The 22,238-nt window shown below is 45.9% G+C and overlaps 1 long non-coding RNA gene across 3 annotated transcripts in view; it reads right to left on the bottom strand.

The window, feature by feature from the left end:
• Positions 1 to 353: 353 nt before the first annotated feature.
• Gm35041 overlaps positions 354 to 22,238 on the bottom strand; it is a 49,556-nt gene continuing 27,671 nt past the window's right edge. For 2 of the 3 annotated variants that reach the window (XR_381701.1, XR_381703.1), the window contains exons 2-3: positions 1,241 to 1,359; positions 354 to 655 (exon numbers count right to left, since the gene is read on the bottom strand). This is a non-coding gene — a long non-coding RNA (predicted gene, 35041). Of the gene's footprint in view, positions 656 to 1,240; positions 1,360 to 2,974; positions 3,007 to 22,238 lie in introns of those variants that run through there. The other variant, XR_381700.3, reaches the window with a different exon arrangement.

Here is a 22,238-nt window from a genome sequence, read left to right as displayed (position 1 = left end):
CCTACAAAGAGCTTCAAATGGGGACTAGGCCTAGTAGCATAGAGTGCATGGGACCCTGGGTTCAATCCCCAACATGGCAAAATAGAATAATAATGCTGAATGCATCGTGTGGAGTAGGGTGAGCAGAACTGGTTTGTCTTACCATCCCTGAGACCTTAGGCCATTGGAGTAATTGTGACTCAGTCTGCTGGTGTATAAAATAAGGACAGTGAGCCCAACTTCCAGGCTTGTTGTGAGGTAGAAACGAGATGCGCAGAAGGACTCTGTGTGAGTCAGCGTTCACTGCTGGCTGAGTGGGATCTTAACCCTGCACATTTTAGCATCTGGTGGCAAGAATGACTACACTGTGTGCCTTTCCTGTTTTCAAATTGTTTCACATACATCTCTCTCATTCCACGCGCAGTATCATAACCCTCTTGAGGACACAACAGCCCAGCATATCCTAAGGATTCAGTAAAGAGCTGGGTTTAGGTTGCAGGAGAATGTGGAATTTTTCTGCAAAGACACTGAAGTTTCCATCTGGGGCAAGAGCAATGAGAGTCTGAGAATTTCCAGGGCTGAAATGCCAAATGTGCATGTTTGCTCAGCAGACAGGGCAGAGGAAAAGATAAAGTGCACTCCAATCGGGCTGTGATGGGCTCCCGTGACAGATCGCCTGTGGAGCAGAGAAGAACACAGCTGAATAAACCAGGGGCTGGGGAGAAATGAATGCAGCAGGAGGATGCTCGGGAGGGCGAGAGAGTGGAGCATTGTGAAGCTGGAACTGAGATCTCATGGCTGCCCAGGTGAGACAGGGCCAGCTCTTCCTGTGGGGCAGTGCTCTGGAAATGCCAGGATGTGGTTGCATTAGGACCACATGGAAAACAACCAAACGGCAAACCACCAACACAATGAGTAGGGAAGCTTATGATTAATAAATGTGTGTTTGAGCCCAAGGATGCTGCTTCTCCCCACCTCCCCGACATCCCTACTCCCTAAAGCTGCCACGGGGCTGTAGCCGCAGGAGAGAAACCTGCTGTGACCAGAAAATGGTTCTTCTACCTAGTTTCTACCTTTCTGTTCCTTCTTTCAGTGTGTGTGTGTGTATGTATGTATGTTTGTGAGTGTATACATGGATGTACAAGTGCATTGCACAGCACAGGTATGAAGGTCAGAGGACAACTTGCAGGAGTCGGGTTTTTCCTTCCACCACGTGGGACCTAGGAATCACACTCAGGTCATTAGGTTTGCCAATGAGTACCTTTCCTGATGAACCAACCATCTCACCAGCCCAGGAAATGGCTCTTTTCTGAGTGATCTTCGCAGGATCTGTCAGCTAGAGACAGCTGATACCTGTCTTCCAGGCATGGGTGAGGCTCTCTGAAAAAGAAAGTTATTATGTAAACAGGCTTGGTAGTGAGTATCTGTCAGTTCAGCCCTTAGGAGCCTGGGGCAGGAAGATCTCCAAGTCAGCCTTCGAAGTGTGGTCGTTCATCCCTCTAATCCTAGCACTTTGGAGGTAGGGGAAGGACTACAGAAAGGAAAGAGAGAGAGATAAACAGACACACAGACAGACAGAGATCTACTGTGTACTATGAAAGGGAAAGTACTGAGGCCAGCTCCATTCATTTTACCAGCAAGGAAAACTGAAGCACAGAGAAACGACTTGACCGAGGTCATGCAGGTGAGGAAGGGGCTAGAAATGACAGCTCAGCCTCTCTCAAACCCTAGTTCTTAGCTCAGTCTTGAGGCAAATCTATCAACAGTGAGGCCATCTCTGTTACAAGAGATTATTTTCTTCCATCAACCCAAAACGACTTAAGTAAGCATGATGCTGTCCTCTTCCCGCCCAGTGGCATGGTTAGTTTCCGTTTCTCCTCTCTAATTCTAAACGTGTCTTCCAAGACTGGCAAAACCTTAGCCGAGAGACAACACCCTCCCTTCACAGAAGCCTCTGTGGAGATTAGCTCTCGGCACCATCATCACTGGGCTACTAGCTTGATCAACAGTATCATTTTGTCGCCCACTACAGTGAAGGCTGAGCAGTAGCGCTCTCTCTGGCTGCTACGCTGGCCCCAGGACTGAATGCTTAGAGCAGGCCAGCTGCTCTGCCCCTGTCAGACACCACAGTCTCCTACAAGCTGCCAAGAACCAGGCACAGGAAGAAAATAAGCAAGTTGGCACTGGCCTGGGGCTGAGTCATAAAGACTTGGAGGGAATCTGAAGGAAGGTGGTTGGCTCACTAGCTTTGGGAGCTAACAGCTGAAGGAACATCACTTCCTGCACTTCCTGCTGACAGAGCGCCAATGGGCCAGGTGATCTTCCGGACCTGGGGGTGAGCCTCAAACTGGCATTTTATTGCTGATTTTAAAAAACTGCCCTTCCTGGCCACTCCACTGCTTTCTATCTTTTGTTTTTAAATTGCGTGCTCTGTGGCACGGGTGATTTTTAACACTGTGAGGAGCACTCTCTAAAGTGCTCAGTAGGGAGCTGGGTTTGCCTCTTCACAGGATGTAGGTGAGGCAAACCAGGTGGGGATAATCCGGCTGCCTCCCTGGTTCCCTCTCAATGCCACTCTGGCCGGCTGACCACCAGTGTGAATCAGAAACTAGTAAGCCGCGGGGTGTGTGTGTGTGTGTGTGTGTGTGTGTGTGTGTGTGTGTGTGTGGATGGCTCAGCGGTTAAGAGCACTGACTGCTCTTCCAGAGGTCCTGAGTTCCATTCCCAGCGACCACATGGTGGCTCACAACCATCAGTGATGGGATCTGATACACTCTTCTGGTGTGTCTGAAGACAACTACAGTGTACTCATAGACATAAAATAAATAAATCTTGAGAGAGAGAGAGAGAGAGAGAGAGAGAGAGAGAGAGAGAGAGAGAGAAAGAAAGAAAGAAAGAAAGAAAGAAAGAAAGAAAGAAAGAAAGAAAGAAAGAAAGAAAGAAAGAAAGAAATTTGTAAGTCAGGGAGTAGGTAGCCAGAGTCCTTGGGAAATACCTCAGTTTTGCTACTGCTGTGGCCAGCCAAGTAGAGCCTGTTAGCATTCCGTCTAAGCTCCACCCCACAGTTACCTGGCAACAGCCAGGTGTGCCTGTGCCTGACTCCCCTCCTCTCTTGTTCTTGACTTCTTGCTCCTGCTCTGTCCTCTTGTCCCTTCCCACTCTCTCTCCACGTGCTGGCCTCTACTTCTCTATTCCTCCTCCTCCTCCTCCTCCTCCTCCTCCTCCTCCTCCTCCTCCTCTTTCTCTCTCTCTCTCTCTCTCTGCCTCTACTACCCCCTTAACCGCCTTCCCTATACCCTGAATAAACTCTATACTATACCCTCATGTGTCTGGTCCCTCAGGGGGAAGGGATGCCTCAGCAAGGGCCCGCCAAGGCACCCCCTTCCCCCCATACCTCACCACACATCCATAGAACATATCCCTCTCTTTATCTTTTTATAAATATGTCAAAGTCAGCTTAAGAATGGTAGAAAAGATGAAGCACCCGAAAATGTTATGTCCTTCATGAAGATTTAGAGAACATATGATCCTTAGTTAGGAGGGTAAAAGTAAGGAAAAATCTAGAATGCCAAAGGCTAAAGGCCACTCAGCAGTTACTAGTGCAGTCAGCATCCATGAGGACAGTCACAGACTACAGGATGCTCCAAAAGGAGCCATGATTTAACCATAAAATATCTCCCACATGCTCACGTGTTTAACCACTTGTACCCCAATGAGTGGCTCTGTTTGGGAAGGTTGTAGAACCTTGTGGAAGGGAAGCCTCCCGGGAGGAAGTGGGCCACTAGGGGTGGGCCTTGTAAGTTTTAGGACCTAGTCGCACTTCCTGTCTACTCTCTGCTTCCTGTTTTACCAAGATATGAGGGGAAGGGGAAGGATCCCAGCTGTGTGTGCTTCCCACCCTGGGACGGCTGGGCCATACCTTCCTCTCCCGGAGAGACTGTGCTCTCACACTCTGGGTTAAAATAGACCCTCTATTTTTAATTTGCTGCCGTTGGATGTTTTGTCACAAGACAAGTTAACTGATACAGAGAGGATGTCCAACTTTTTTTTTTAAATGAGGCCAGCGTTATTTTGATTCCAAAGCCAGACAAGGGTATCACAAGATAAATTACAGGTCAATATCCTTTTGGGATATACATGCAGAAATCCTCAACAGAGCAGCTACCGAATCAAATTCAATAACACATTAAAAGGATTACTCACCATGACCAAGTGAAGCTGAATGCAAGGGTGCTTCAACATTAATAAACAAATCACTGTGATAAATAACATATTAGCAGAGGGAAACTAAGGGTCCCATTACCATCACAAAAGATGGAGGAAATAATTAGACAAAAGTCAGCCTCTTTTCATGAGAAAAGCTCAACAAATTATACATGGATGGAACGTGCCTCAACCCAGAAAGGCTAAGGATGGTAAATCCACAGCTGTGTGTATATATATATATATATATATATATATATATATATATATATATATCACATCACATCACTCAGAGAAGGAAATTCTCTGTGTAGGTGTCCTGGGACTAACTCTGTAGAGCAGGCTGGCCTCGAACTCAAGATCTGTCTTCCTCTGACTCATGAGTGTTGGGATTAAATGTGTGTGCCACACGTCCTACATGGTGAACCTTTTTTAACAGCAGTGAGAACTGAAGACGATGTCACATGTGCTAGGCAAGCACTCCATCTCTAAGCTGTAGTCTCATGTGTTTTGCTTTAAGACAGGCCTCATTGATTTCCCAGGTTAGCTTGGAACTTGCTCTGTAGATGAGGCTGACCTTGAATTTGCAATCTTTCTGCCTCAGCCTCTTAGGGATCTGAGACCACATACCAGCCCTATCTTCCCTGGTAAAAATGTAAAGGTCTTTCCTCTAAGAAGCCAGGTGCTCGCCTGTTTCTGTTCAGTGCAGCACTGGAAGTACTCTGGAAAGAGATAAAGACATTCAAATAGGCAAACCAGTTCAGTGACTCTGTCATCTAGCAAAAACCTTAAATTCCACCAGAAGAAAATGTTAACACTAAGGACTAAGAGATACAGATCCCAGTATATAAAAACCGGTAGCATTGCTATACGTTAACCTCATTAATGGTAATGTTAGTGAATATGATTAATACAGTTCACTGATTAAGAGGGCTATGTGAAAGTGTAGGGGAAGCAGCCCAACTTGTTGCACAACTCTCAGAAGATATGGATCCCCAGAGACCCTTGAGAGTGCCAGGGGAGCATGGTGGCCCAACTGCAATTCCAGCCTCAGAGAAAGAGGCTGCCTAGTGAGCAAGCTGGCTAATAACTCTAGTATTCTAATTTCATTTCTTGCTGTGATAAAGTTTCTTTAACAAGGACTGAAGAGATGGCTCAGTGGCTAAGAGTATTGTCTAGTCTTCCAGAGGACCTGAGTTCAATTCCCAGCACTCACGTGGCAGCTTAAAACTGTCTGTAATTCCAGCTCCAGAGGTTCGAACACCCTCACACAGACATACATGCCGGCAAAATACCAATGCACATAAAATAAAAATAAATAAATTTTTAAAAAATCTATCAAAAAGCAACTTGAGTAAGGAAGGGTTTATTTGCCTTAGAATTCCTGGTTAGAGTCTACCACTGTAGAGCAGCCAAGCTGATTACATCATATCCACAGTTTCAAGAATGGAGAGAGACTGAATGCTGCTATACCATACCTTAATGACTAAAGTAGAAGAGCAAACAAGAACAATTTCTAATAGCTGGATATGGTGGTGGACCACGGCTTTAATCCCTGCCCTTGGGAGCAGAGACTGGTGGACCTCTGAGTTTAAGGTCAATCTGATCTATAGAATGTTTCAGGACAACCAGGACTACACAGAGAAACCCTATCTTGAAAAAGCAAACCAAGGGGCTTGAGAGATGGCTCAGTAGTTAAGAGCACCAGCTGCTCTTCCGGAGGAGCTTACAACTATGAGTTCTGATGCTCTCTTCTGACATGCAGATGTACATGCAAATAGACCACTCATATACATAAAATAAATAAAGAAAAGAAAAATAAAGAAAAGAAAAGAAACAAACCCAAAAAAGAAAAACTAAACCAAAACAACAACAAAAAATTTGGGGAGTGAGGGTGGGGCCTGGGGGCAGGGGGGGGGGGTGACTCAGCCAGAGTCTTCCAGATTCTCTTCGAGACTGCTCATCCAGAGGTTTTGAGTTCAATCCCCAGCAACCACATGGTCAGATCCCATCTGCAATGGGATCCGATGCCCTCTTCTGGTGTGTCTGAAGACAGCTACAATGTACTCATATACATAAAATAAATAAATAAATCTTTAAAAACAAAATTTCTGGGGCTGGAAAGATGGTTCCGTGGTTGAGAACACTGGCTGCTCTTCCAGAGGACCCAGGTTTGTTTCCCAGCTCCGACTTGGCAGCTCACAACATCAGTACCTCCAGTTTTCAGGGGATCTGAAGTACTCTTCTGGTTAGTGAGGGCACTTTACACATGGTTTATAAACATACCTGCAGGCAAAACTCCCATACACATAAAATAAAATAAATAAGTCTTTTTTAAAAAAAAAAATAAAGAATGGGAGGCAGAGGCAGGCGGATTTCTGAGTTCAAGGCCAGCCTGGTCTACAAAAGTGAGTTCCAGGACAGCCAGGGCTACACAGAGAAACCCTGTCTCGAAAACCAAAAAAAAAAAAAAATTAAAGAATGACTTATGATATCAACCTTGTCATCCACACTCACACTCACAGAAGTTCACACACATCCACACATGTAAAAATACACACACACACATACACACACACACACATACACACACACACATACACACACACACATACACACACACACATACACACACACACACACATACACACACACATACACACACACACATTCACCACACTCACACACATACACACACACATACACACACACACACACATACACACACACACATTCACCACACTCACACACATACACACACACACACACATACACACACATTCACCACACTCACACACATACACACACACATACACACACACACATACACACACATACACACACACATACACACACACATACACACATTCACCACACTCACACACACACACACACACCACACACACACACACCACACACACATTCACCACACTCACACATGAGAAATGGAAGAGAGGGAGATTCTTTGGGTTTAGATCTGTGTCCCAGGTCTCACTGCCTCCCAGTTTCTGTGTCACTTAGGGAAAGTGTCTTACTCGTGCCTGTTTTAGTGACTTCATCCTGGCTAAGTGGTGGTGATTGCAACAATATCTTCCTTATATAAACACTTAGTGAAGCAAAAGGAGATGGACAGTCCAAATAAAGTGCTTACTTAGCCTGATGCCAAGTGTTTGGTAAGTGGTAAGTATTAGCTATTGCTGCTGCTATTGTGGATTTAGTCTGAACTGGACAATTACGAGAGAGGCAAAAGAACAGGAAAAGACTCAACAAGGAAATCTGCAGGTCCTCCAAACACAGACTCAGATAACCAAAATACTGAGGGGGAAAAAATAGTGTCTTAGTTAGGGTTTCATTGCTATGAAGAGACACCATGACCAAAGCAACTCTTAAAAAGGCACATATTTAACTGGGGCTGGCTTACAGGTTCAGAGGCCCAGTCTATTATCAGTATGGTGAGAAGCATGGCATCGTGCAGGTAGATGTGGTGCTGGAGGAGATAAGAGTTCTACATCTTAATCTGATGACATCCAGGAGACTGTCTTCTGCAGGTAGCCAGAGGAAGGTCTCTTCTCTACTGAGCAGAACCTGAGCATAGGAAATCTCAAAGTTCACCCCTGACGGTGATGCTCTTCCTCCAACAACACTTTCTCTCCTAATAGTGCCACTCCCTGTGAGCCAATCATTCAAACCCACGAGTCTATGGTGGCCAAACCTATTCAAGCTACCACAAACAGTATCTAAGACCTGGAAAGATGACTCAGCAGTTAAAAACATTTGCTACACAATAGTGAGGACCAGAGTTCTCACCTCATCTCCCATGGAACAAGGTGGGCATCCAGCAAATACCTGTGACTCCAGCTGAGAGGGATCCGATGTCTCTTCTGGTCTCTGTGTGTACAGAATCTATGTGCATCTCTGTGTGTACAGAATTCTATGTAGTTTAAATCATCTCTAGATTCCTTATGCCTAACGCAGGGTAAATAGTATATATCACACTGCTATTCTATATTGTTTAGGGAATAATGACCAAAAAAATCTACATACTCAATGCAGATACAATTTGTTAATGTGCTTATTTATTTATATGTGTAATTGTTGGACAATTTTATATAAGGGACTTACGCACCCAAGGATTTTGATATCCACATTTGGCCCAGAACTAATTCTGAGGGGCAACTGTAGTCACTGTCCCTGAGGCAAAGTGTTCTTCAAACTCCCATCCTGCCCTCCTCCCTGCACATCTAACCAAGGGACGTCCTCATAAAGAAGGAGCCCCCGAGTTATCTTTGCAGCCCTGCGCCTCTGCCCGTTTGTTCCAGCTTCATCTCTGGCTGCTTCATAAGCCTGCAGTGATGCTCAGAAGTTATAACGGGTGAGTTCACTTCACAGTCTGCAGAGTGGGGCTTGGTGAAGGGGCGCAGTGTGAGCCTACACCAAGCCTGACAGCTTGAGTTCTAGCCCTGGGCTCCACATGATAGAAGGAAAGAACTGACTCCCACAAATTCTCTTCCGACCTCCACTTCTGGGCAAGGCATGCAGTGTGTCCTCTTCTCATGCACACTACAAATTAATTCATAAACCAACTAATTAATCAAGATGTAATTTTTTGAGACAAGGTTTCTCTGTGTAGCTCCAGATCTCCTGGAACTCGCTCTGTAGAGCAGGCTGGACTTGAACTCAGAGTCAGCCTGCTCCTGCCTCTCAAGTGCTGGGATTAAAGACATGTCCCATCATGTCCTGTTTATTTAAAAAAAAAAAAAGTTTTTAAATCAATAAAGCTAAACTGGACGTCACAGAGATAAGTATGAGTGCAGGTGTGATCTCAGCACTGAGGATGGGGGTGGGGATGGGGGGATGGGGTGGGGAGGGGGGAGGGGGAGGGGGTGGGAGAGGGGAGAGGGGAGGGGGAGGGGGGATGGGGGTGGGAGGCATAAACTACGTATAAAGAAGGAGACTGATCAACCTTCCAGGCTTTACACAAACTTCACCTTCTCCAGCTTTTTCTATGAAAGAAAACCCACTCAGACCACCCTGAGAGAGAATGGAAAGAGAGGAGTGGGGGGGGGCAGTTTATTAGTTCATGCAGCTGAGAGACCCAAGAGTAAACACTGCTGCAGCTGACGCATGTCCCCAAAAGAGGACCCTAAGATGCTCGCCTTCCCCAGCTGCTGACGTGTGTTGATGGCACAGGTTGACATCACTCTCCACAGGCTTGCTCTAAGCACCTTCACAGTGTCACCTGTTAGCTTTACTCTCTAACATGCTTGCTCTAAGATGCCTCCATTAGCTCTCAGCTCACAACCTACTGGCTTTGTGACTCAAATACCCAGTGCACCCTGGCTCAGAAACTCCAGAAAAGGCCTAGGAATGAATTTCCTGACTTGGTTTCACCCATATGCCTATCTGTGGCGCTTTCCTCTGAGGCCAGAAGAATGGACTATGTTAGTCAGCCCCATGGTCACTGTCTGAGGTCTCCAACCACAAGAACAGAATGGGGAGGTTCCCCTAAGGAAATGAAGGTTTTCCTTGAGTGAGGGATGTGGTTACTATGTAGCCCAGGCTATCCTGTTACTCTCTATGTAGACCAGGCTGGCCTTGAACTCAGAGAGATCTGTTGCCTTTGCCTCCCAAGTGCTGACACTAAAGATACGTGCCACCACACATGGCTTGAAACAAGACTTTCAACAGAAGAGAAAAGCGGGTCATCTCACTGCCTTTCCTGGAAATTTATTTACTCTATACATACAGTTTTTAAGTAGGATCCCATCATTTCATAGTATATATGAGGAACATCACTCGGTACCTATGGACATCTTTCTACAGCACTGATATTCATTCATTTGTTTGTTTGTTAGGGGTTCATGCATGGTGGATAGAGAGCAACTTTTAAAAGTCAGTCCTCTCTTTCCACTCTGAAGGTACCGGAGACGAAATTCATATCGTCAGGATAGAGGCAAGCACCTTTACCCACTGAGCCGTCTCACTAGCGCCCTGGTGTTCTGTTTGGTTTGCTTTGCTTTGTTGTTGGTTTGGTTTGGTTTAGTTTGGTTTGTCCTCTGCAAGAGCAACAAGTGCTCCTAACTGCTGAGCCATTTTTCCAGCCCTGGGAGCCCTGCTTTTGCCGAGGAAAATAACTAAGTAATCAAGAGCAGAGCCCCATTTCCTGGCTTATTAAAGTAAAAGTGTGCTTAATGGCTATAACTATAGGAAAGTCTCCCAAGGCGTCCTCTCGGTCACCAGAGTTCTGATTGCTGCTGTACTCAAGAGTCTACAAGAAACCAGACATCACCTCCTATTATGTTACACATTACAGGTAGCCTACCTGAAGGGGTTGAGTTCTGTGCCCAGAAGGCTGAACATGATGGCACATGCTTTTAATCCCGGCACTCAGGAGGCTGACACAGGCAGATTTTTATGAGGTCCAGGACAGCCTGGTCTACACAGTGAGTTCTGGGCTAGCCAGGGCTAAATAATGAGACCTTGTCTAAAAGAAGGGGGGGGGGGGGATGAAGAGACCACAGGTGTTTTCATTTAAGTCCAGTCAATTCAGCCTGATTCCACTTCTCCTGGGAACTACAACAGACTTCCTCCACCCTGTCAGTGCTGAATCCGCGGTAACACTTCTGTACTGTCTTATCATGCTGGAAAAGCTATCCTGCTTATCTCAGGAAACTCAAATAAGAAAATGCAAAGCTTCCCTATTTTACTCTCCCACGTTGCAAGTCCTCACATGCCCTTAAAAAAGGCAGGTAAGGTTTTTAAATAGGCTCATAGTATTACATAATATATAGGGAATATCTCTTGCTACCAATAGACATCTTTATGTTTATTTTATTACTTTTTATCTATAGGTATTTTGCTTTCGTGGATATGTATACCACATGAATGCAGTTCCCTTGGAATCCAGAAGAGGGCACGAGATTCCTCCTGGAACTGGAGTTACTGATGGTTATGAGCCTCCGTGTGAGTGCCAGAGATGGACCTGGGTCTTCTGTAATAGCAACCACTGCTCTTAACCTCTTGCAAGGGTTTTATTTTATTATGAGTTTTGGGAGGGTGGTTTTTTGTTTGTGAAGTGAAGTGAATTTACCATAAATTATTTGCCCAATCTCCTATTGTTAGGTAAATTAGATGTCTTACAAATTCTGTGGAATGTTTTAAAAATATAGTGAAGGGCCAGAAATATGGCTCAATGGGTAAAAGGCTCGCCATGCAAACCTGATGACCAGAATCAGATTCCTGGTGGGAGATGAGGAGCCAGAGGCGGTAGCACACATCAGAAATCCCAGCGTTCCTGTAGAGAGACAGTAGGCAGAAAGGAGAGAGTTGGTTGGAAGCATCTAAACCAGCGCTCCTGGAGTAAGAACCGCGGCAGCAGAAACACCAAGAGGGTCTGGGGGAAAGAAAACTGGCCCTCAAAAACAGTGTCTTCTGACCTCTACGTATGCACGATGGGCTCAGGGGCATGCACAAACACACACCCATACACACACACCCATACACACACCCATACACACACCCATACACACACACACCCATACACACACACCCATACACACACACACCCATACACACACACCCATACACACACACCCATACACACACCCATACACACACACACCCATACACACACACCCATACACACACACCCATACACACACACCCATACACACACACACCCATACACACACACACATACACACACACACATATACACACACACACACTCAAGCAAATAAAGTACATTCTTTTTTTAAGAAAAGATGGAACAATGCCAGGCCACAGCTTTAATCCCAGCACTCGGGAGGCAGAGGCAAGTGGATCTCTGTGAGTTCAAGGCCAGCCTGGTCTACAGAGAGAGAGAGAGATCCAGGACAGCCAAAGCTACAAGGAGAGAGTCTGTCTAAAAAAAAAAAAATAGATGGAACAATGTACAGAAAATAATAAAAAAGAAAGGAGCTCCTGACATCCTGTAGACCATACTAGAACCAGGAGTGTGTCTGAGCTCTGCTCCCAGCGACAAAGAGTTTTAGCTATCCACGGGATATAGTGCTTTCTCTGTCGGGGTCATGTTGGTGTGTGATATAAGTCCCTTAGGTTTCACTGTGTCAGATTCAGTTTTCTTTCACTAGACAGCAAACCACCCTAAAACTTACTGGGTTAAATCAACCATCTCTTTTGCTTATGCTTCTGTGGAGCAGCAATTTAACAGGACTGTCTTGGGTGGCTTTTCTGTTCCACACGCCTCTGCTCAGGGTCATTCACCTGGAGGCTATATAGAAAGGTCTTATATAATATTTCACTTGGGCACCACGTCCTTCGGCATTTATCCATATGGCCCCTCTCCTTGCTTGTGGTTCGACTGGCATTCCTCACAGTAGGGAACACTAAGACTTGGCAATAGCATCCAGAAATAGAAGCTGCTGGTGGTTTACAGCTCTGCCTTAGAAGTGTTATTTCCAATACACTGCGCTTGTCAAAGCCGGTCTCACTGTCTCTCGGAACTCAAATACTGATAAAGAGCCCTTGGCTGTCGGTGGGAGGAGAGGCAATCGAACCCAAAGCTACTTTTTAACCATCATCGTAAATATGATGAGAACGGACAGATTATAGGGTTTCTCTGTAATCAGGACGCACAGAACACCTTGATGCCACAGAACAGCAAGTTGTGAATATGGGTGTGGCCATCCAGAAGGAGCTTAAAACCGTCGTGTAACCAGCAATTTTGCCCCGGTTTTGATGGGTTCACAACTGCCAAGATTCAAATAGGACACTCACAACAGTGACACCATGTGATCCAAGCCACCAACTGCAACAAAGAGACAGATTTGGCCAGCCACTCTTCCACCTCCCACAGAGCTTCCTCTGCCCTGGCCTCCTGCTCGCACCTGCTTCCTCCTGGCGCTGGATTCCGCTCCTAAGATGAAACTCTCTCCCCCGAGCCCTTGTGACTCGGAGTTTTGAGATCTTAATGAGAACATTTCTGCTAAAAATTGGTTCTGAAAGAGCTGATGTGCCTGCTTCCTCAGACTGGCAGGGGGAGAAAAAAATAATGAAATTAAGCCCCATGAAAGTGGGTTCGTTTCCCATGTAAGAGCAATGATATGTTTCCATAAGAGAACCCGGGAGGCAGAAATGAATTGCTCTCACATTACTAGGGTCGAGTGAATGAGCCCAGATGGAGGAACTCTTGCATCCCCATCCTCGTTAGGAATGTACAGAGAGTTTCTTGCTGGTCCCTACTCTTGTCTGAGTGCTAATCGGGTTATCATGAAGTGAGTAAAGCCTAAATTTAAGAATCAGTCATCTAGGGCCTGAGTCCCCCTTAATTCATAAAAGATACTATTTTACAGTGTCTCTGAAGCAGAGTTGTTTTGAGGGTTTTAGTTGGTTGGTTGGTTGGTTGTTTTTGTTGTTGTTGTTTTTGTTGTTTTTTTTTTTTGTTTTTGAGAGGTATGTGATCAAATAAGTCACACAGTGATTAAAGATTCAGATTCCCAATAATCCATATGCAACCTAGGAGCCGGCCGTGGGTCCACTGCTCCCCACAGGGTTAGCCTGTGGCCTCTTTTAGAACGGCTCACACTCTGTGTCTTTATTTTCACTCTGATTGAATCAGTTTGGAGCTGACCAGCTCTTAAATGCTTAAATGTTTTCACAGCCTAGCCTAAAGCCCCATGCCTACTTGATTTATACAATTCATATGTGGCTGGTGTTGGTGGATTGAGACAAATATCTTTGCGGTACTGGAAATGACTCGGTTTTCTTTCCTTCCCAAGGCCTTGCTGCAAGCACAAGCCAGCATTCTAAAAGCCAGGGTTGAGTAGAGGATCACTCCAGGGAAGAGGGCTCTGCCTTGGCCATCCCTAAGTCTTTTCTTGGTATTATTCCTGGACCCTTGGGAAGGAATCAAGATGTGTTCCATTCAATCAGGATCATTTGTAAACAGCCGAACCTCTCTCTGCTTCACTGCAGTTCACAACACTGGGAATTACAGCAACCAGCTTGCAGAGCAAGGAGGGCTGTGAAATTCAATGTCACACATGGCAAACCTTTCTCTGGAACCTTTTCATATCATGACCTTTGTGTGACACTGATGTGGTTTTGGAGCGTATCTTCCAGGTTGTACAAAGCAGCTGGACCAGTTGGGACAAGTGGGGGGAGCGCCCTGGGCCTCACATCATCTCCACTACCATCACCCCCGACTCTGTCCCTGCCCCTGCCCCTGTCCCTGCCCCACCTGACACCTTCAGAGCCTGGTGTTAGCAGGTCCTACACACTCAGTTTCACTCTATGGACTCAGAAGGAGAAAGAACCCTGCTGTGGAGACTGATCCGTCCTTGATAGAAACGGACCCGGAGTGTTTGAGAAGAAACCTGGCAAGAGAAGGGAGGAAGGAAGAGAACAGGAAAAGAAGAGAGAGGAAAAGAGAGGAAGAGGGGAGGGGAGGAGAGGGGAAAGGAAGAGGAGAAGAGGGGAGGAGAGGGGAACTGGAGAGAAGAGAAGGGAAGAGAAGGTGAGGGGACAGAAGGGGAGAGGAAAGGAGGGGAGAGAGGGGAAGAGGGGAGGGAGGGGAGAGGAAGAGAGGAGAGTGGAGGGAAGAGGAGAGAAGAGAAGGAGGGGAGACTGACTGAAGGGAAGGGGAGGGGAGGGAAGAAGAGGGGAGGGGAGAGGGAAGAGACAAACGCATTCCTTTTCTCATACTTTGCCAGCTGGGGACACATCCCCCCAAAGCCATTTGTACCCTCTCTTACCTGAGAAACCTGAAAGGACTCACTGTGGGTTGTTGGATTTCATTCCCACTCTGATTTGGCTTTGCAGCAACTGTCTTTATCGAAGCTTGATAGCCTATTGTGACACTGACTTGGTTGCACACGCACGCATACCTATACACACACACATATACATATACATACACATACACACACGCATGTATACATACACACACATGCACACACACATACCTATACACACACATATATATACACACGCGTACATACACATGCACACACACATACATACACACACACATACACACACATACACACACACACACACTTGCAGTCCTCACACTCCCTTATACAGGTCTCGCTTTGTGAAGGAAGCTCTGTGTGACAGAGTGCAGCCTCAGAATGACAGACAGGAAGAGTAGGAAGAACATTCACTCAACGGAACTAGAGTCTGCAGATGGGAACTTTTTACTTTGCAGTAATTTCAGACTTAAGAAAAATCACAAAGTATTTCTCCCAGAAAAATGCAAAAAGTACAAAGAATTCCTGAATATTCATACCCCATTTGCTTATCATCTTTCCTCTCTATTTCCCTTTTCCCCACTGAGCCACTTTTGAGGGAGATGCAGACAAGATGATTCATTATCCCTAAGCACTGCGGTGTCTTATTTCCTCACATCAGGACCATTCTTTCTCACCTCCCCAGTCTCCAAATCATGAAATTAATATTGACCTAATGGTGTTGTGTAAGCTACATACCTTTTTAAATTTTCACCAATTTTTCCTAATAACACTCTTGACAGTCAAAGAGGAAGGAAAAAATTGATCCAAAACCAATCTCATATAACACATTGTCGTGGCCGCTGGGTCTCTTCTGATCGAACAGAGCACTCATCTGTGCCTCTCATGTCGCTGGCGTCTTTGATGGATAAAAGCCAATTACATATAGGCTGCCCTTATTCAGAACGTGTCTGTTGTTCCCTCACAATGAGATCTAGGTTATGCACTTGTGGCAGAAATGGCCCAGAAGTGTGGCGTTCTGTCTCTAGTGCACGCATTAGGAAACACGATGCCAGTGTGACCCATTTATCCCTTAAGATGTGTTTGATCATTCGGTTCAAACAGTGTCTGGAGAGCCTCTCGACTGCACTATTTTTCCTCTAAAATCAGTAAATATTTTGTGAGGAGATCCTTTGAGATTGTGTGATTCTGCCATTTCCCATCAAACTTTTATTCACTTTTAACATCCACTGGCTTTTTTTTTTTTTTTTTTTTTTTTGAGACAGGGTTTTCATATATAACCCTGACTGTCCTGGAACTTTTTCTATTGACCAGACTGGCCTCGAACTCAGAGATCTATCTGCTTGCCGCTGCCTCCTGAGTACTGGGATTAAAGGTAGGTGCCACCATGCCCTGCCAGCTCTTTAAGATTGTATTTTTATTTATGTTTGTGTACACATACAATGAGCACATGTATTGTCCCAGATATGTCCGGGTAGGCATTCTTGGGGCTATCCCCATGTCCAGGCAGGTTTTTGGAGGGATGATACTCTAGACCTCTGGTCCGGGGTATCCAGAGTATATTCCAATTATAAAAATGTATTGCTCTTCTATCATCTCATTTGTGTCATGTACTTATAATCCTGGCATTCTGGAGGCTGAGGCAGGAGGATCATGCATAGATTCAATTCCAGCCTGCATCACATAGGAAGATTCTGTCTCAAGAAAACAAAAAACAACAACAACAACAAAAGGAAACACAAGAATTTCCTCTGTATATTATGGCAAAGACACACACCAGTGACATTTAGCACTGCAGTGACAAAACAGAATGTTTGACTATGTCCTTAACATCTTCCCAGACACCAGTCTCATCGCCATGCTAAAACACACCACCCTCTCCAGGCCATCTCACAACGAATGAACTTTGAAGAAAGGAGAGGAGCTGTGGAGACTGAAGGGAAAGGTGGAAAGCTCCCCTCCTCTTCATGTTTCCATGCCAGCCGGCCGGGTGCAGCTCCTCACATCTCCATTCGGCCACCGTCTCAGGGAAAACCGTGGGCTTGAGAGAACACAGACGCTCTGTCAGAGGTTAGCAATGGTCAACATCATCTCAGAAGGGAGCTGGGAAATGCCCTGGCCTTACAGAACGAACCACTGTTTCCTTCCACAGAAATGCCACTAAAAGTCACAAAGAGGGAAACCTCCGTGTTTGGACAGGTCCCATCATCTTCACGGGGACTCACACCACGGGCTGGAAGAGCTTCCGGCAGAACGGAGGGCTGGGGAAAGCCTGTGATAAATCAGCTCTGTCTTTACTAGCCAGAGGTTGCTATGGCAATAGGAATACACTGTAGGTTTTAAGAGATGTAATTTTCTGTGATTCACTGTATATTTTTAGCCATTTTTCTTCCTGTATTATCTCCCCGTGGCAATTGCCTATTAATGCTGTTCTGCATCGTGATTGGACTAAATGGACCATTCTCCAGAGTGTTTCGTGAAAACCCAGGAGATCAGTAAGTACAAGAGGGTTATGGCCTGTGGACCTAAGGGTAAGCCGGGAGACAAACCAGATTGGTTCCAGACGTGGATTAATTAGCATGGGCCATGCAGCTCCCAAGGACAGAGTGACTGGAGGACGAAAGTTTCCAGACATGCAGCACTGGACTGCATGGAAGGGGAAACTGAGTCATGCCACTCATTGTGATTGGTGGCAGACCACACAAACTAAAACAGCATCCCGAGGAAGGCTATCCAACACCTGACTTCTGAACAAGGAACCATACAAACATACTAGCTCTTACTACGATTCAGCTTAAGCCTTATTACTCTTTCCATCTCTCTCTCTCTCTCTCTTTTGCTTTAATTTACTTAATATACAGAGTATCATGTATACGATCACCGAGCAACATCCCAAACCATAATTTTACATAGTTTTCTGGACAATAAAAACTAAGTGAGGCACTAAGAAGTGCAAGCAGACTCTGTCCACTTGGCCATTTGTTAGGACGACCGTGTGTTGAATCGTTTGATGGTAGGGATACAACCTGAAAAGGGGCAGCACTAGATGCCTTCATCCTTGTGCAAATGTCGCAAAGCATAGTCACACAAACCTAGATGTTGACTGCATGCCTAGGCTCTACAGGAGAGTCCTAGGTTGCAAACGTCTGCAATGTAGTACTGCACTAAGTACTAGGCAATTGTAACACAGTAGTGTCTGCATAACTAAGGATAAAAAGATGGAGAAACCCAGAATCCTGCTTGCTTTCAGTTACTGTGATAAATTGATGACCAAAGGCAGCCTAGGGAGGAAAGGGTTATTTAGCTCTTCCACATCATAGCTCATCATCCATGGAAGTTAGGACAGAAATGCAAGGGCAGGAACCTGGAGGCAGGAGTGGATTCAGAGGCCATGGAGGGGTGCTGCTTACTAGCTTGCTCAGCCTGCTTTCTTATAGAACCCAAGACCACCAGACAGGGGTGGTACCACCCACAGTGGGTGGGCCCTCCCTCACCAGTCACTAATTAAGAAAATGCCCTACATGGCTTGCTTACAGCCCTGTCTTATGGAGGCATTTTCTCAGCTGAAGCTCCATCCTTTCTGAAGACTCTAGCTTGTGTCAAGTTGACATAAAGCTAGCCAGCACAAAGAACATGATTGTTAATGTGCTTATCATTGACCACATCAATTACACAGCACACAACGGGATCATCAGGAGTACCTTGAGCCTTTCCATTGCAGGCAACAGAAAGCCCAACGTCGGCTACCTGGAAGGAGTGAAAACTCTCCATAGCCGATACATGAAAAGGCTGTGGCTGTGGGCCAGTCTCAGACACAGTTCCAGGCAGGATCCAGATGACACCAGGGACATCTGGGCTCTCTGTCACACCACTAAGTTCCACTGATGTTTTGACTTTGGGGCTGGAGCAGCATAAGTCAGCTAATAGAGGCTCCAACAAGGTAGCTTGTTTCTCACACAGAGAAAATAGAGACAACTTTATTTCCACTCAGACAACAAGTAACCTAGAATAAGCGTAAACACCACTCCCAGAGTGCTGTCAAGAACCCACCTACTGTCATCAGGGTCACAGAAGGACTTCCCGGGTCACAGCTTTTCAAAGCAGGAAAAGGAGGCCAGCAGCCTCTGACTTTCTTACTACCAAAACCAAACCATTCCTCGAAGCCCTCATCTAACTTCTGTTGCCAGTTGATTGGCTGCAAGAACACCATATAGCCACCCCAGCCACTGAAGAAGGCTTTTAGGCTTCTCTGGTCTTTCTGTGGATGCAGCCTTTAAAAAAAATTCATCACATTCAATCGTGTACGGATATGGGTACGAATGTGCCACAGTGTGCCTCTGGAAGTCAGGAAATAACTTGTGGGAGTCACTTAACTCTCCTACCATGTGGGTCGCAGGGGTGTGACTCAGCTCATCAAAGACAAAGGAAGTGCCTTTATCTGTTGAGCCATTTTGCCAGCCGTGAATATTCATATTCATTTTTTGTTGGGAACTGAACTCAGGTCCTTGGCAAACAGAAGAGAAGCAGACAGAAGCCTTGGCTGAGACACCTATGGCATCCCAGCAGGTTTTACACTAAGATTTTCTCTCCATGGGCAGAGCCCAGACACCCACAGCAAGCCTTGGGGACCTGAGACCAACACATTCTAGAGCCTTGAGATAGTCTAAGGCTCTTCCAACTCTGACCTCTTTCTCTGTGATAAGTGTTGGTCGGGGCCACATTGTTGCCACCCACCCCTGCTCTCCACCTTTATCACTCACAGACATGCTCCACAGTTCTTCCTTACGCTGACATCCATCTTGGTATTTGGATCTTAACCCATAAGACACACTTTGGATACAAGCTTTAACTCACTCCAGGGACTATGGTACCGGCTTTATGTGTCTTGAGTATTAAAGAGCAAGCAAGAATGAGGTCCTAATTGAAACTGGAACTGAAAGGAACTACTACATGTCAGCAATGAGGCTCCTGGCCCAGTACTCAGAGTGGGGATGGCTCCTCTAGGCAGGTTTCTGTAGAGGGGAGAATGTGTGTGTGTGTGTGTGTGTGTGTGTGTGTGTGTGTGTGTGTGTATGTATGTGTGTGTGTGTGTGTGTGTGTGTACTGTGTGTGTGTACTCTGTGTGTGTGTGTGTACTGTGTGTGTGTACTCTGTGTGTGTGTGTGTGTGTGTGTATACTGTGTGTGTGGTGTGTGGTGTGTGTACTGTATGTGTTGGGGGTGAGGGAAGCAGGTTGGGATTGTCTGAAGTTTGCCTAGTTGCTCCACAGGTTGCAGCAGATTCTAAGCATGCTAATTCTTCATCCAGAAACTTCCAACACTGCGTGGACAGGGACTGATTCCCTCAGAAAGAGCAAAACTCCTTAGCTCAGCTAAAGGGAGAAAATGGCCAATTGGACAAAATTCACTGGCTTTGATAAAGATCTCCACACAGAAGTAGAATGCTTTTATTGACCCTAGGAATGGTGCCGGTAGCCAGAAAATCTCCCTCCTTTCCCTTCCCAAGGCTTGCACAGTGATTGCTAGCCTGTAGCCGCATTATGTGTATGCCCTAACATAATGTATTTGGGTCTTCATGGTCTCTTTTATAAAGCTTAAAAGGGGGGGATATCAGTTTAGCTATTTCACATAACAGTACATAATTTCTGTGCTTGAAAAGCATTGTGAAGAGGGTGGGGATGCTGAGAGATGGCTCAGTGACGAAGCTCAGCCCCCGGATCCCATGGGGAAAAAAGTCAGGTGTATGGTGACAGGCGACCTATAATTCCAGAGCTGAGAATGTGGAGGCAGGAGGATTTCTGGGACCTACCAGCCAAGTTGAGTCTGCAAGCCCCAGAACAGCATAAGACCTTACCTCAAAAAGCAAGGTGAAGGGCTTGTGAGACACAACCAGCAAAGCTGACCTCTAACCTTGACACACATATAATATGATCTTTAGCTACACATACACATATACCTGTATGAACATGCACACACTAAAAAAAAAAAAAAAAAAAAAAAAAAAAAAAAAAAAAAAAAAAGCCTGTAACTGAGAAAGAGAGAAAGAAAGAAAGAAAGAAAGAAAGAAAGAAAGAGAGAGAGAGAGAGAAAGGGAGAGAGGGAGGGAGGGAGGGAGGGAGGGAGGGAGGGAGGGAGAGAGAGAGAGAGGGAAGGAAGGAAGGAAGGAAGGAAGGAAGGAAAAACAGCTAACAAGGCTTGTGTGGCGACTTCGTGGCAGAAGGCCCAGAATTTCCACTATCCCTTTACACCACCCCCTGCTGGCCCTGAGGTCATTTGAATTTGTGTAACCAGGCTTACACTGTCCGGAGCAGCAAATGGAGCTCATTTTGAGCATTCAGACTTAGATCATGAGGCACAGTTAGCCAGCCGCTGACTGACATTAACTGTGGGGGGGCTCTCAGAAAATTAAGTTACTAAGCAAATTAATGACATGGGTGGTAGATCAAGGAGTCCCCAAGTACCCCAGCATGGGGGACAGAATTGTCAGCACAGCTGGAAGCTGTGACAGTGACAGCTGGGAGACAGCTGGTGGCCAGAGGCAAGAACCCTCAGTTAGAAGAGGTGGGGCTTCAGCTCTGGCTTTCCCCTTACTAATGATATGGCCTGGGGCTTCGTTTTCACACTCAGCTCAGGTGCCTGGTGTAGTTGTATCTGTAATAAGCAACTGCTAATGTCTCCTGAGTGCTTGGTACATGCAGAGCCGTGTGTTATATGTGCTGTGTGTGTGTGTGTGTGTGTGTGTGTGTGTGTGTGTGTGTGAGATGTATGTACTATGTGTGTGTGTGTGTGTCTGTTGTGTGTCAGTTTCCCAAAAGCAATCTGAATCTTTTGTGTCCTGTCCAAAATCAGTGGCAGGACCAGGACTGACCCACAGACCCTCTACCTCCTGAGCACACACCAGCATCTCCTGCTGCCCAGCGACACTTACACCTGTGCAGGGGGTTGTCAGGTTTAAAAGGTGTGGGCATAAGGGCTTGTAAATTGCCAAGTGCTACAGATTTTTACTATGGTCACAAGTGCTGCAATGTTTTAAATTGATGCCTCACCTAAAAGTTACCAGTTCAGTTCGGCCTCTTTCTAATTCTTTCAAATTAGTTTTTGTTTGGTTGGCTTCCCCACCACCACCACCCCCTCCAGCACCCCCAGAGAGTGTATACAACTAGAAGCTGGAACTGACCCATCCTTGGTCCTATAGTGCCCTCTGCTGGCATCTAGGAGAATTCAGACATCCCCATACTACTGGCTCAGAGGGGTTGCTGCAGCTGCTACAGGGTACTAGGGACACCAGATGCAGGAGATTCCATCC

This window comes from Mus musculus, chromosome 12 (genome assembly GCF_000001635.26).
Source record: "Mus musculus strain C57BL/6J chromosome 12, GRCm38.p6 C57BL/6J".
In the NCBI taxonomy this organism is placed as follows: Eukaryota; Metazoa; Chordata; class Mammalia; order Rodentia; family Muridae; genus Mus; species Mus musculus.
The sequence above is the reverse complement of the archived record's forward strand: the minus strand, read 5'-3'. Positions and strand labels throughout refer to the sequence as shown.